We start from the raw sequence: 13,599 nt of genomic DNA on the forward strand, positions 1-13,599 counted from the left end.
CTCTGGCACGGCAAGCCAAGCCGGGCCAGAGCCGGTTTATCTTTGGCGAGCCCGAGTCGGCTCTGCCCCGGCAAGCCGAGCCGGGCCAGAGCCGGTTTAGCTTTGGCGAGCCAGAGTCGGCTCTGCCCCGGCAACCATTACCGAGCCAGATCCGGCTCATCGTTGGCGTGCCGTGCCGGACATATGCCGAGTGTGCCGACCGGTAGCCGGAATTGGGCAGAGTATGCTGGCCACCTGGGTCGCATATCTGCGGATCACTCCTATTGTAATTAACCTATACTATTTGCTTACTATTTTGGCCAAACGCTTAAAAACAAGATAACTTTAAAGATAGATTCTCTTTATTCTGTGATTCTCCATAAACTCTGTTGTGTCTTGCCAACATGTTACTTTGATTGATTGATTGATTGAAAACTTTATTAACAGATTGCAGAATGGGTACAATACAGTACAGCTCAATACACACAATTGTTAAGGGGATGCAGACCAGAGAAAGACTTTCGTCTTGTTTACATCAGGGTCCCCCATTTTCAATTCATCAGGACATATATGACATACATGACATACAGATAGTCAGTACTGCTACATCTATACATTTATGACATACCAAATTTGCAAATACAGTACTGTTTGTGATACAAAAGGAGTCAGGAAAAGGGAGTATATACATTTGACGTAGAAACTGTACATTGGAGGAGGTTGGGTGGGGGGGGTTGGGTACATTGGGATATTGACAACCATACTGGATAATTTACATTGGAGGTGGTTGGGGGGGGGGCACACTGTATAAACAAGCAAAACTGTACATTGAGGGGGGGGGGGGGGGAGACACTGTACAAACAAACAAAATTGTACATTGGACTATTGACAAAACCATACTAGGTAAATGACTGTACATTGGAGGGGGTTGGGTTAGGATATTTACAGGGGCCAGTGTTGAATTGCAGTCTCCCGTAGGTGTCCCTTGAGAGAGGTTTTGAAAGTGGGTAGTGATCCACATTCCTTTACAGCTTTGGGTAGGGCGTTCCACATTGATGTTGCATAATTGCGAAACGTGTTTAGTCCCTTATTTGAGCCGAATCTGGGTTTAACATGATTTGTGGAGCTCCCTCTGGTGTTGTGATCGTGGTATTCACTGACCTTTGGGAAGTATTTTGACATGTACATGGGTACCTTGGTCGTGTAGTGTATCTTGTAGACCAGGCCCATTGCAAGTTGCTGTACTCTGTCGTCTACTCTAAGCCATCCTAGGTTGTCAAAGTGGGCAGGGGTGAGGTGGGTTCTAGGAGTAAGGTCAAGCAGTAGTCTGACCAGTTTGTTTTGAGATGTTTGTAATTTTGTTTTTAGCGCCTTTGAGGTGCTTTGGTACCATGAGGTGCAAGCATAGTCGTAGTACCCCTGAATGAGTGCTCCTGCCAGAGTCTTCAGGGTATTCTTGTTTACCAGAGAGGAGATCCGGTACAAGAATCGAGTTCGTTGGTTGACTTTTTTTATTACATTGGATGCCATTTTGTCACAGGAGAGATTAGCCTCCCCGAATCAGTCATTCTCTCCTTCTGGCAGTTGTACACAATTTCACATTTTGTTAACATGTTTGCAGTTCTACTCACCTTCAGCTTTTGAAGAAAGGAAACTCAGTGTTTGAAGAGACCAGCGATGTCCTCCTTAGTTGTTTTGACGAGTTCTGCTGGCGAGGAGATAAACTGGATGACATCCGAGCAAGGATTCAATATCAAAGAGACGTTAGGGACTGCAATGTCCTCTGCTTCACCGAAACATGGCTCACACCGGAGGTTCCAGATCACGCAATTCAACCAGCGGATCACTTCTTTATCCATCGCAAGGATCGGTCATCAGAGTCCGGTAAACAACGTGGAGGAGGTATTGCCTTCATGTTTAACAAAAATTGGAGCGATCCAACTAACGTGAAGGAATTATCCAACCACTGCTCCCCAGAACTGGAATATATAACCATCAAGTGTCGTCCTTTCTTCCTCCCGAGGGAGTTAACGGCGATCGTCCTGATCGGAGTGTATATTCCACCGCAAGCCAGCAACAAGGTTGCGCTCTCCAGACTACACGACGAGGTAAATAAAATACAAGTGGCGAACGTTACCGCCGCCATTTTAGTGCTGGGAGATTTAAATAGCGCCAATCTGAGAAAGGTATTGCCTGACTTCTATCAGCATGTGACTTGCAACACCAGAGGCGGTAACATCCTAAATCACTGTTACACGCAATTTAAAGGTGGCTACAAGGCTCATTCTGATAGTGGCTTTGGTAAATCAGATAACGCGTCCATTTTTCTTTCACCAAAGTACAAACAGAGAATTAAAAGTACTCCCGTAGTCTCGCGAGAGGTGCAGAAATGGGATTTGACGTCAGAGGAGACGATCCGGTCAGTGTTTCACAACACAGACTGGAATGTGTTCCGCGACACAGATAACATTAATGTCTACACGGAGACAGTGCTGGACTATGTTTGTACTAGGGTGAAAGAAACAATCCCCACTACCAAAATGAAAGTTTACCCAAATCAAAAACCCTGGGTAGACAAATCCGTCCGTGAAGCTCTGAGAGAGCGCACCAAAGCATACAACGACGGCCTAGTGGCAGGCAACATGAATGACCACAAGGTGGCGCGATACAACGTAAGGAGGACAGTGTCAGAGGCCAAACGGCGCTACAGGGATAAAATTGAACTCCAGTTTGAACAAGCTGACTCTAGAGCTATGTGGCAGGGGCTCAAAACGATGACAGACTACAAAGGCGCCTCCCTCAAACTGAACAGTGACATCTCCTTAGCAAATGACCTCAATACCTTCTATGCGAGGTTTGATGCTGGTAATAACAACACCAGCTCACAAGCCTCGGCAATGGGGGGGGGGGGGTCGGCTGCTGATGGAGGCGCAGTGTTCAGGGTAACAGAGCATGAGGTGAGGCGGACCTTTAAAAAAGTGAATATCAGGAAGGCAGCAGGTCCAGACGGCATCCCCGGCCGCGTCCTAAAAGTCTGTGCCGACCAACTGGCCCCAGTATTCACTGACATATTTAACCTGTCCTTAGAACAGGCTGTCATCCCCACCTGCCTGAAGAAGTCCACTATTATCCCTGTACCCAAAAAATCCAAGCCTGCTTGCCGCAACGACTACCGCCCTGTAGCTCTCACCTCCATAGCCATGAAGTGCTTTGAGAAGCTAGTAAAGGGCTACATCTGCTCCTCCCTCCCCATCAACATGGACCCCCTGCAATTTGCATACCGCCCCAACAGGTCCACGGAGGACGCCATATCCCATGTGCTGCACACAGCAGCATCACACCTGGACAAGAGGCAGGGGAACTATGTGAGAATGCTATTCATCGACTACAGCTCGGCATTCAATACCATAGTCCCCTCCATACTCATAGCCAAGCTCAGGGACCTGGGCTTGGGCTATGACCTCTGCCAGTGGGTCTTGGACTTCCTGACTGGCAGACCCCAGGTGGTGAGAGCAGGCAACTGCACCTCCTCATCCATCACCCTCAACATAGGGGCCCCCCAGGGCTGTGTTCTGAGCCCCCTCCTCTACTCCCTGTACACACACGACTGTGTGGCTCAGCGGAGTAGCAATACAATCGTCAAATTTGCTGACGACACAGTGGTGGTGGGCCTGATCTCTGCCAACGACGAGAGGGCCTACCTGGAAGAGGTCAAGGTCCTGGCGGGATGGTGCCAGGAAAACAGCCTCTCCCTGAACGTCAGCAAAACAAAGGAGATGATTGTGGACTTCAGGAGGTCGGGGGTCAAGGACTACAGCCCCCTCAGCATCGACGGGGCACCGGTTGAGAGAGTCAACAGCTTTAAGTACCTCGGAGCCTACATATCCGAGGACTTGACATGGACCACACACATTAACAGTGTTGTGAAGAAGGCACGACAACGCCTCTACTTCCTCAGGCGCCTAAGGAAGTTCCAAGTCAGCCAGAAGATCCTTAAGAACTTCTACTCATGTACAATAGAGAGCATCTTGACCGGCAACATCACCTCCTGGTTTGGGAATAGCACTGCACAAGACCAAAGCAGACTACAAAGAGTGACACGTTCAGCCGAACGCACAATTGGAGGGGGGCTCCCCACCCTCCAGAACATTTACTACAAGCGTTGCAAGGGCAAGGCTAAGAGAATCATTAAAGACTCCAGTCACCCGAACAACTGCCTCTTTGAACTGCTGCGGTCAGGCAAGCGATACAGGAGTCTCAAGGCGAGCACAGAAAGACTCAGAAGAAGCTTCTATCCCCAGGCCATCAGGCTGCTAAACGAACAATGAATGAACACTACACAACAACAACCACCAAACGCACATAGCACACACATCCACACGCACACACTCACTTTAAACAAACACACTGTAGCACCCACTCCACACACTTATAGCACACACCCACTTTAAACAAACACACTGTAGCACCCACTCCCCACACTTTATATTTATGGATGAAGGATTGCACTACAACTCGTACACCTTACTGTAAATTGTACCTAAAATTGTACCTCATCCCATTTCTGCTTTGCACTAGATAGTACTGTACATTAGTACACTGCATAGTATTGTGTATTGTATATTATATGGTAACTCAGAACATTGTACATATGTCTATACCGAACACTGTGACCTCATTTTCTTCTTCTAAATTCATGCTATATTATGTTATTATGTTATTTGATACTATTGTCTAGCACAGTCTCTGGAGCGTAACAGTAAGAAGCATTTTGTATGAAAGTATTCTGTACTTCTGTATGACAACTATTAAAGAACTTGAACTTGAGGTCCAAAAGTTGTTTGTTTCTTTTGGTTGGTTCGGTCCTAATTCTGGTTTATCGTCCCCAGGTTTCTGGCACCATTAATGAGGTTACAAATCAGCTGTGACTTTGTAAACAACAATTATGGAATGACCAATATCAGAGCAAGAAAGTAGACGCTGGATACAAGTTCAAAGTCAATGGCTTCAGGTTCTCAGTCGATTTATTCAGCAGGGCACCAGCGTAGAATACGGCAATATCATCACAGGATGCAAAATAATCTCTCAGTGACACAGCCAGTTTGGTTCTGTCGTGTGTGTCCTCTAATGTCAAGATGTGTGGTTTATATGTGTTTCAACCGAATCTAAATGCTGTGATGTGATTTGCTTATCACTACCTGGGTAAACTGGTTTTGGTGTCTTGTCTGTGTGAGATTCTAATGGGTGAGGGGGTGTGCGCTCTACTTTTGATCACCTGCAATACTGGGTGTGTGTGTCATTCATCAGTGTGTGTGGTCTACTTAACCAGTCTGTCTTGTTAGTTTAGACAATGGTCACTGTGTGTGTGTGTGTGTGTGTGTGTGTGTGTGTGTGTGTGTGTGTGTGTGTGTGTGTGTGTGTGTGTGTGTGTGTGTGTGTGTGTGTGTGTGTGTGTGCGTCAATCAGGTTTGCCAAGGTCAAGTCAAACTGTGGTCAGCTAGCCATTCTGAATAATGCTATAATACTGTTGAAATAACTATTACTAATTAATCAAAAATACACTATAATATCAAATCTATTAGCCATGTGAACATAAATTGTTACTTCAGTTGTTTACACAATGTTGGATTATGTAATTGGTTTAGTTAGATGGTATGCTTTGAAACACCGCACCTCCCAGCTGCTTCTAGACACGGAGGCAACTTCACATGGAGGCAAATTATTTTTTTTGGTTTTGGACCTACTTTTTCTGTGGATGGTTTTGTGAATAAATCTCCATTATGCTTCAATTACTGTGTGTTTATTGTATAGCAATAAGGTTGGATGAATTCGGCCATTGTATAAAAGCACTACATCACGCGACAGAGTGTGTTATAGAAATTAGATCACGCCTATGGGGGTCTAACGACCCTCGGCTGCGCCTCGGGCCTAACAACCACCCATAGGCGTGATCTAATTTCTATAACACGCTCTGTCGCGTTATGTATGCTTAAATATGTCAGGCATGTTGTGCAGTTTGACACCTCATTTGTCATATCTTGATTGAGTCACCAGTACATCCTCCTGACAGCGGCTCAGGAGGTAGAGCAGTTGTCTGGTTATCGGAAAGTTCCTGGTTCGATTCCCGCACCTCCCGGGCAGCGTGTCGAAGTGTCCTTGAGCAAGACACTTAACCCCTAATTGCTCCAGATGAGCAGGTTGGCACCTTACATGGTCGCCTCCGCCGTGAATGTGTGAGTGAATGGGTGAATGTGAGGAACAAAATTGTACAGCGCTTTGGATAAAAGCACTATATAAATGCACCATTTACCTCTCATGCTCTTTTCTTACATTTGAGATGTCCTCCATGGATCTTCTTAAGCATTTAATTTCACATACTTTTGGGGATATTTGACCTCCCTTGTAGGTGGTAAAATTGTACCCATTCACTCACACATTCACACATCAATGGCTACCAACCTGCTCATCCGGAGCAATTAGGGGTTAAGTGTCTTTCTCAAGGACACATCGACATGCTGCCCGGGAGGAGCGGGAATCAAACCGGGAACCTCCAGATTACCAGACGCCTGCTCTACCTTCCGACCCACTGTCGCCCCACAAGCGACAGTCATTGTGTGGCTTTTGGAAGAACGTGATCAGGGGCTTATGGTCTGTGTTACGTTCCAGCATGTGGCTGTTGTGTTGTTCTCTCTCTCGTTCTCGTTCTCTCTCGTTCTCGTTCTCTCTCTCTCTCTTACATCGGTTTGTGATAGATTATTAGTTACTGGGTATTTCAAAGTACCTTTCTTTCACCTACATTTGTTGTGGGAATTGCTTTATTTTTCCTTTGGTTCATTTATCACAAATTGCAACACAATCATCCTTTATGTTATTTACCCCTTCCCCTTGATATACTGGGGTTGTAACATAAAATGGGGGCTTGTCTGTTTACGGTTGCTGTCCACTGCTGACATGGCTCAGTTTACCATAGATCAGTTTGTGCAGAATCCCTTGGTTGAAGTGCCAAAAGGATGATTTGTTACTGATATCAAGGTCTCTTCTTAAAAAAGAGTGTTGACAGAATCCGGCTATAGGGCGACAATGATGTGGTCAAGAGGCATGGTTTCTATCTTTAGCCTTTAACTGGCATGGTTTATTTATTCACATGGCATGAGCAGCAGTTCTAGAGTTCTCCTCTCACTGAGAGGCTGGGGGGAAAGAGGAAGAGTGGGAGGAGACATCTCTATTTATACTTGCCACCTGGTGGTGTTCCTGAGTGGCTCCGCCTAGAGCGCCCTCTAGTGGAAACAGTTATATATGCAGTTAGACAGTTACTAACAATCCTACACTGACTTCAACACTCCCACTTAGGGTTTGTATTAGCATACTGGATAACTTCTTCGAAAAACCTTTTACAAAGGAAATAATATAATCCAAAACATCAACAGAGTATGGCAGTCAATATTTACACATTAAACATGACCCTTGCAAATCCCTTCAATTTTTATTTGGAACAGGTTTCCTCATAGTGTCTGCTACCCTGTCGTCCGTTGGACAGTAAACCAGTGTCATTCTTTCTTCTCTGATGACAGATCTGATGAGATGATATTTTCTATATTGACATGTTTACATCTATGTCGACACACTGGGTTCCTAGCAATCACAATGGTTCCCTGGTTGCCCTCATAAACAACAGCCTTCATATATACACAGTGTCCATCATTTTTAAATTATGTTGACAAAACGCCCCTCATCTTCAAAAACCACCATATTTGGTATAGAGGATACATTCCAATTACCTATTACATATTAAGCAATATTTTCTGCAGTTGTTCTGGATAAATACACTCCTGTATGGTCATAGCTAGAGCCATATATTCGGCTTCACAAGTTGATAGTGCCACTGTGGGCTGCTTCTTTGTTTTCCACGAAACCAGTGAGCTGTCTGTGTTCAAACTCACACAATATCCTGTGGTACTCCTTCTACATGTGGTGTCAGCTGCCCAGTCTGCATCACTGTGGGCTTTAAGTCCTAGACCCTCCCTGCTCTTTCTGAAACACAGTTGTTTATCTGCTGTACCTTTAAGATAACAAAATACATGTTTGGCTGTAATCCAATGCTCCTCTGTGGGGTCAGCAAAATGCTGTGACAGTCTACTCACTACAAACCATCGGTCAGGGCGGGTACACATTGTTAAATAAATGAGGCTACCCACAGCTTCTCTGTACATTTTTACATCTGTCAGTTTCTGAGCATCCTCCTGATAGTCTAGTCTTTGATCACATGGTGTTTCCCTTGATGTCTAAACGTTTCAGGGTCTTTCCCACATAGTTAAATCATTGAGAACATGGTAAGTCATCCACCTCTGTACTTAAACATGGAATTAAACATAGGATCCATTTCAGTATTTAGACATGGACACCTCTGTACTTTAACATGGAATTAAACATAGGATCCATTTCAGTATTTAGACATAGACTCTTAATCAGGTATTTAAACCTGGATTCTACTCCTCCCGTATTTAAACCTAGAGTATCATCCTCCTGCATCTAAGCAGTGTAGCCACCCTCCTTCAGTATTTAAAGATTGGAGTACCCTCCTTCAGCATTTAAGCAATTTTCTACGAACCATACTTTGTATTCGTCGTGGCCTTCAATACCCTCCTGGATTGAATACACCCATTTCCCTCCCACTGTCTGTCTGCCCTCTGGTAACTTGGTTGAATACACCCATTTCCCTCCCACTGTCTGTCTGCCCTCTTTGGGGGACAATGTGACCTCTTTAAAGGTCGGGGTTACCCCACTGACTACCCTGTAGCAGTAATCAACGGGGGTAGGTGTACTGTCCTCCTCGTCACTCCCTTTCCGGGCATAGTCTGTCAGATACTTTGGGGGTTTGTGTTCCCTTGAGGGATACCTCCCATTGCTTGGGGTACTTGACGTCACCCTCGGGTGCTCCTCGTCATCGCCCTCTGGGGGTGGCTGACTGTCTGCCTGCACGACCGTACTCTGGGTACACTGGGCTGATGTGTCTCTGTTTCTACACACCTTACTCTGGAGTCCAGCTCTGGCTCCTCTGTCTGTGTCTCGCTCTCACATGTTGCCTTTGTGACAAACTTGACTAGCATGTGTTTCTGCACTCTCCCTTTACCGGGATGATAAACTAGGAAAGTGGGGCTTCCCTTGTCGTGTCCTACAAAAAGTCCTTTTACACATCTGGACTCGGGCTTTCCCCTGTCCTGCAGGTACGCATAACACACTGATCCAAATCGGTGCATTCTGGCTAGATTACACTTCTTTCCTGTCAGTGCTGTATACGGGGTGGTGCCCGAGTGCTTATTAAAGCACCTGTTTCTGGTGTAAGCGGCTTCTTGCACCGCATAATGCCATAGGCTCTTAGGTAAGTTACTATCTACTAGCTTACACCTAGCCATTTCGAAAAGGGTGCGCTATTCCCTCTCTGCCACTCCGTTCTGGTGTGGGGGATATGGACGTTGTCGTGTAGTGTGTTCCTATACCTCAATGAGTCAGTCAGACAGTAGGTACCTTTAGGTTATAGCTTTTAATGTACCTCCGTGTATATCCATACAACATGTCGTGAGCATACACAATTGCACTCTGAACTCTACTCAAGTCCCGCTCACTCCTTTAGGCCATTGGCTTACACCACATCTCCCTTTTTGACCTGTTAGAATAACATTAACATTTCCCAGTTCCACATGAACATCTTCACATACATTCACTTAAGAACAAATGTGTTTATGAAACTGGTTAAACAATGCACTTTTTACGTGTACATTAGAACATCAAACAATGCACTCTTTACGTGTACATTAAAAAATCAAACAATGTTCCGCTCACAGATCTAGTCTATGAGGTCTGACTACCTCTCTGCCTGACCTTGTTCTGACCGTGTCAGGGGAGACCCGAGGTGAGTCCATACTAGACAGTACTGGTTGAGGAGAACCAGGCACAACAGGAATGTCCTCCTGTGGTGTATGACTGTGTCGGGCTTCATGTCTCTGTTCAGGCATAGGCACTGGGTGATGACGGTTTCGTCTGATTGTGCCATGTGGCCCGCTGACAAGGTAGGACCGTGGTGTGTGATGTGCGGCTGTCACTGTGCCTGGTGACTTCATATCGGTGACCCACACCGGATCTCCTGGTGACAGCGTTGTGAGATTCTTCACCCTGTGTCTCTGGTTGAAGTGCTTCGAATCCATCCATCTCTTCTCTCTTTCCCTCTGCTGAAGTCTCCCTAGATCGGGAAGTGCTGGCTCCAACACCGCTGGGAAGGTAGGCACCGTTGTGCGCAGACGGCGTCCCATGAGCAGCTGTGCCGGGCTGAAACCATTACTCAAAGGCGTCACCCTGTATGCGCGCATGGCAAGATATGGATCCGATGATTTCTTCAGCAGGTTTTTAACCGTTTTGACTGCTCGTTCTGACTCGCCGTTCGATTGGGGAAATCTCGTACTGCTGGTTGTGTGCACGAAGCCATAATGTGCAGCGAAGGCTTGCATGTCCTGTCCCGAAAATTGGGGCCCGTTATCAGATATCAAAACTCTGGAATTCCATGCCGAGCGAACATCGATTTGAGGTGAACTATGACATCTGATGATCTTGTTGGGCCTAGTTTGGCTATCTCCACATACCTGGAGTAGTAGTCAACCACAAGCAGATAGTTGCTACTGTTCAGGGAGAACAGGTCTGCCCCCAGCTTCTGCCAGGGCCTGTCGGGGAGTGTAGTTGGCATGAGTGGCTCACGCGTGTTCACCCGCTCTTCGAGACACGCTCTACAGTTCAGAACTAGCTCCTCTATCTGACCGCTCAACCCTGGCCACCACACAGCCTGCCTTGCCCGGTCTCCGCACTTGACCACCCCCTGGTGGCCCTCGTGTATCTTTTCCAATACACTGTTCCTCATTGTGGAGGGGATCACCAATCTCGTGCCTCTCAGGAGCAGTCCATCATGCACACTCAGGACGGCGCGCTCCGCCCAGTAGTGCCTCACCGGCCCTTCCAGTCTGCTGCGGTCTGGCCACCCCTTGCACGCAGTATTGTATGACCTGTGTGCACACACTGTCGTTGCCCAGCTGTTCCCTGAGATCGTGTAAGTAGCTGCTACTTGCTGGTAGGTTATCCATGATGGAGTCGACGTAGATATTGGTGTCCTCCATCAGCTCTTTGTCCCGTCCGGTGCCGCCATCCTCCAGAGGCGCACGCGACAGGGTGTCGGCTGTAGTCAGACTCTTCCCCGCAACGTGAGTGACGAAGTAAGAGTATCTCATGAGACGCATACGGAACCGCTGTATCCATGGTGGGAGAGCGTCGAGCGCCTGTCCCCCTAGCAGGCTCACCAGTGGCTTATGGTCTGTTTCCAACTCGAAATGCAGACCCAGGATAAAGTCATTGAACCTCTCACACGCCCAGGTCAGGGCCAGAGCCTCCTTTTCTACCTGGGCGTACCGCTGCTCTGTGGGTGTGAGAGACATAGAGGCATACGCTACAGGTGCCCAGACGTCATTTTTTTCTCTGTAGCATGACCGCTCCCAATCCGTATGACGAGGCATCTGCCGAAATCTTCAGGTCACGATTAGGATCATACAGCTGGAGAACAGGTGTAGATGAGAGCTCTTGTTTGAGGTTGTCGAATGCCTTTTGCTGTTCATGTCCCCAGACCCACAGGTTCTTCTTAGACAGCAAGTCTCTCAGCGGCTTGTCCTTCTCCGCCAGATTAGGAATGAACTTCCCGAGCTGGTTGACCATGCCCAGGAAGCTCCTTAGCTTAGTCATGTCGATTGGCTGGTCCATGTGTTGAACCGCTCTTGTTTTGTCCGGGTCTGACCTCACCCCCTCCGCGGAGACAACGTGTCCAAGGAACTTCACCTCTCGCACACCAAACTCACATTTGTCCATGTTGAGAGGGATTCCGGCCTTTTGCGCCCTCTCCAGGACAACATGCACCCTTGCATCGTGCTCCACTTGAGATGAGCCCCATATGAGGACGTCGTCCATATGGCAGGCGACTCCTTCGAGACCCTCTGTGACTTCTGTCACCATCCGATTCTGGAAATGTTCTGGGGCAGAAGAAATTCCAAATGGTAGTCGATTGAAGTAGTAACGGCCGAATGGGGTGATAAATGTAGTGTAGAGTGCAGACTCCTTCGCCAGAGGAATCTGCCAGAACCCCATATTAGCATCCAGTTTGGTGAAGAGTTGTGCTCCTGCTAGCATGCCGAGGGTTTGGTCAACTGAGGGGAGAATAAACGTCTCTCTGCACACGGCCTCATTCAGAGGGGTTAAGTCCACACAGATGCGGACCTCGTCCTTCGCCTTCTTCGGGGCTACGACCATGCCGCAGCACCAGTCTGTAGGTTCCTCGATCCTGGTGATGACCCCCAGCTACTCCATCCGTTTAAGCTCCGTCTTGACCTTTCCCATCAATGGGAGCGCCACTCGTCGTGGAACACTGAGTGCGAACGGTTTGGCATCAGGCTTGAGCTTGATTGTGTATTCCTTTTGCAACAGACCCAACCCCTCCCAGAGCTTTGGGTAGCTCTCCTTCACTGTGTCTAAGCTTATGCTATCTACTCTAGCTACTAGATTAAGCTTGACAGAGGCTGGTCTACTCAGCAGGGATGTATGGAGGTTTTTGACTATGTAAACATCCTCAGTTACAGTCCTATCTCCATAGCACAACACTTCCCTCACAGCTCCCTTCACCTCTAGTGGCACCCGTCCGGGCCCAAACAGTGGCTTACTTGGACTGATCAGCTTGTGCTCTGAGCCTGACTGAACTAGCTTTGCATACACCTTCTCTGGCATGACTGTAACATCTGCCCCTGTGTCGATCTTAAATCTGACCTTGGAGTCTCTGATGCCGATGTCTACAGTCCATGGGTCATCTCCTGCCTCCACACTACCTAAAAATATGCTACTACTGTCCTCTGTGACAGCGTTCTCACCACTGGCTGATTTGCATACTTTAGCATAATGGCCCAGCTTACCACAGTTGTGACACACTACATTTTTAGCAGCACACTGTGATATTGGATGAGAAGGTTTACCACATCTGAAACAAGATTTATAATCCTCTCCTTTAGGAGGCCATTGCCTTGGTTTAGCCTGGGCATGTGGCTGTACTTTGTTTACAGCCCAGGGTTTCCCCTTGCTAGCATGCACTGCATCCACCTCAATCTTGCTACTACTAGTCATCTCACTCCTTAGGTCAGTCTGTTGTCTCTTAATCTCCTCAGACTGCCTCGCCATGTTAATGGCTTTTGTCAGGGTTAAATTAAATCTTTGTCTAACTGCATCCTCTCTGATAGCCCTGTGTCTCTGAGACCAACTACCAATCTGTCCCGTAACAGTTCATTGTGCAGCCCCCGTACTCACAGTTTTCACCTAAAGCATACAGTGCTGTAATGAATGAGTCCACAGTTTCTGATGCTTGCTGCATCCTTTTGTTGAACCTGGCCCTCTCATAGATTACGTTCTTTTTGGGAATAAAGAAGCCACTGAATCCTTCCCTCACTGCGCTGTATTCTCCCCGCTGTTGGACGGTCAAGCTGAGACCACGCAGCACGTCATCTGCCTCATCCCCCATGCAGTAAACCAGCGTGTTTACCTGGTTAGCTT

The sequence above is a fragment of the Notolepis coatsorum genome, assembly GCF_963971535.1.
Source record: "Notolepis coatsorum genome assembly, chromosome: 13".
Lineage (NCBI taxonomy): Eukaryota > Metazoa > Chordata > Actinopteri > Aulopiformes > Paralepididae > Notolepis > Notolepis coatsorum.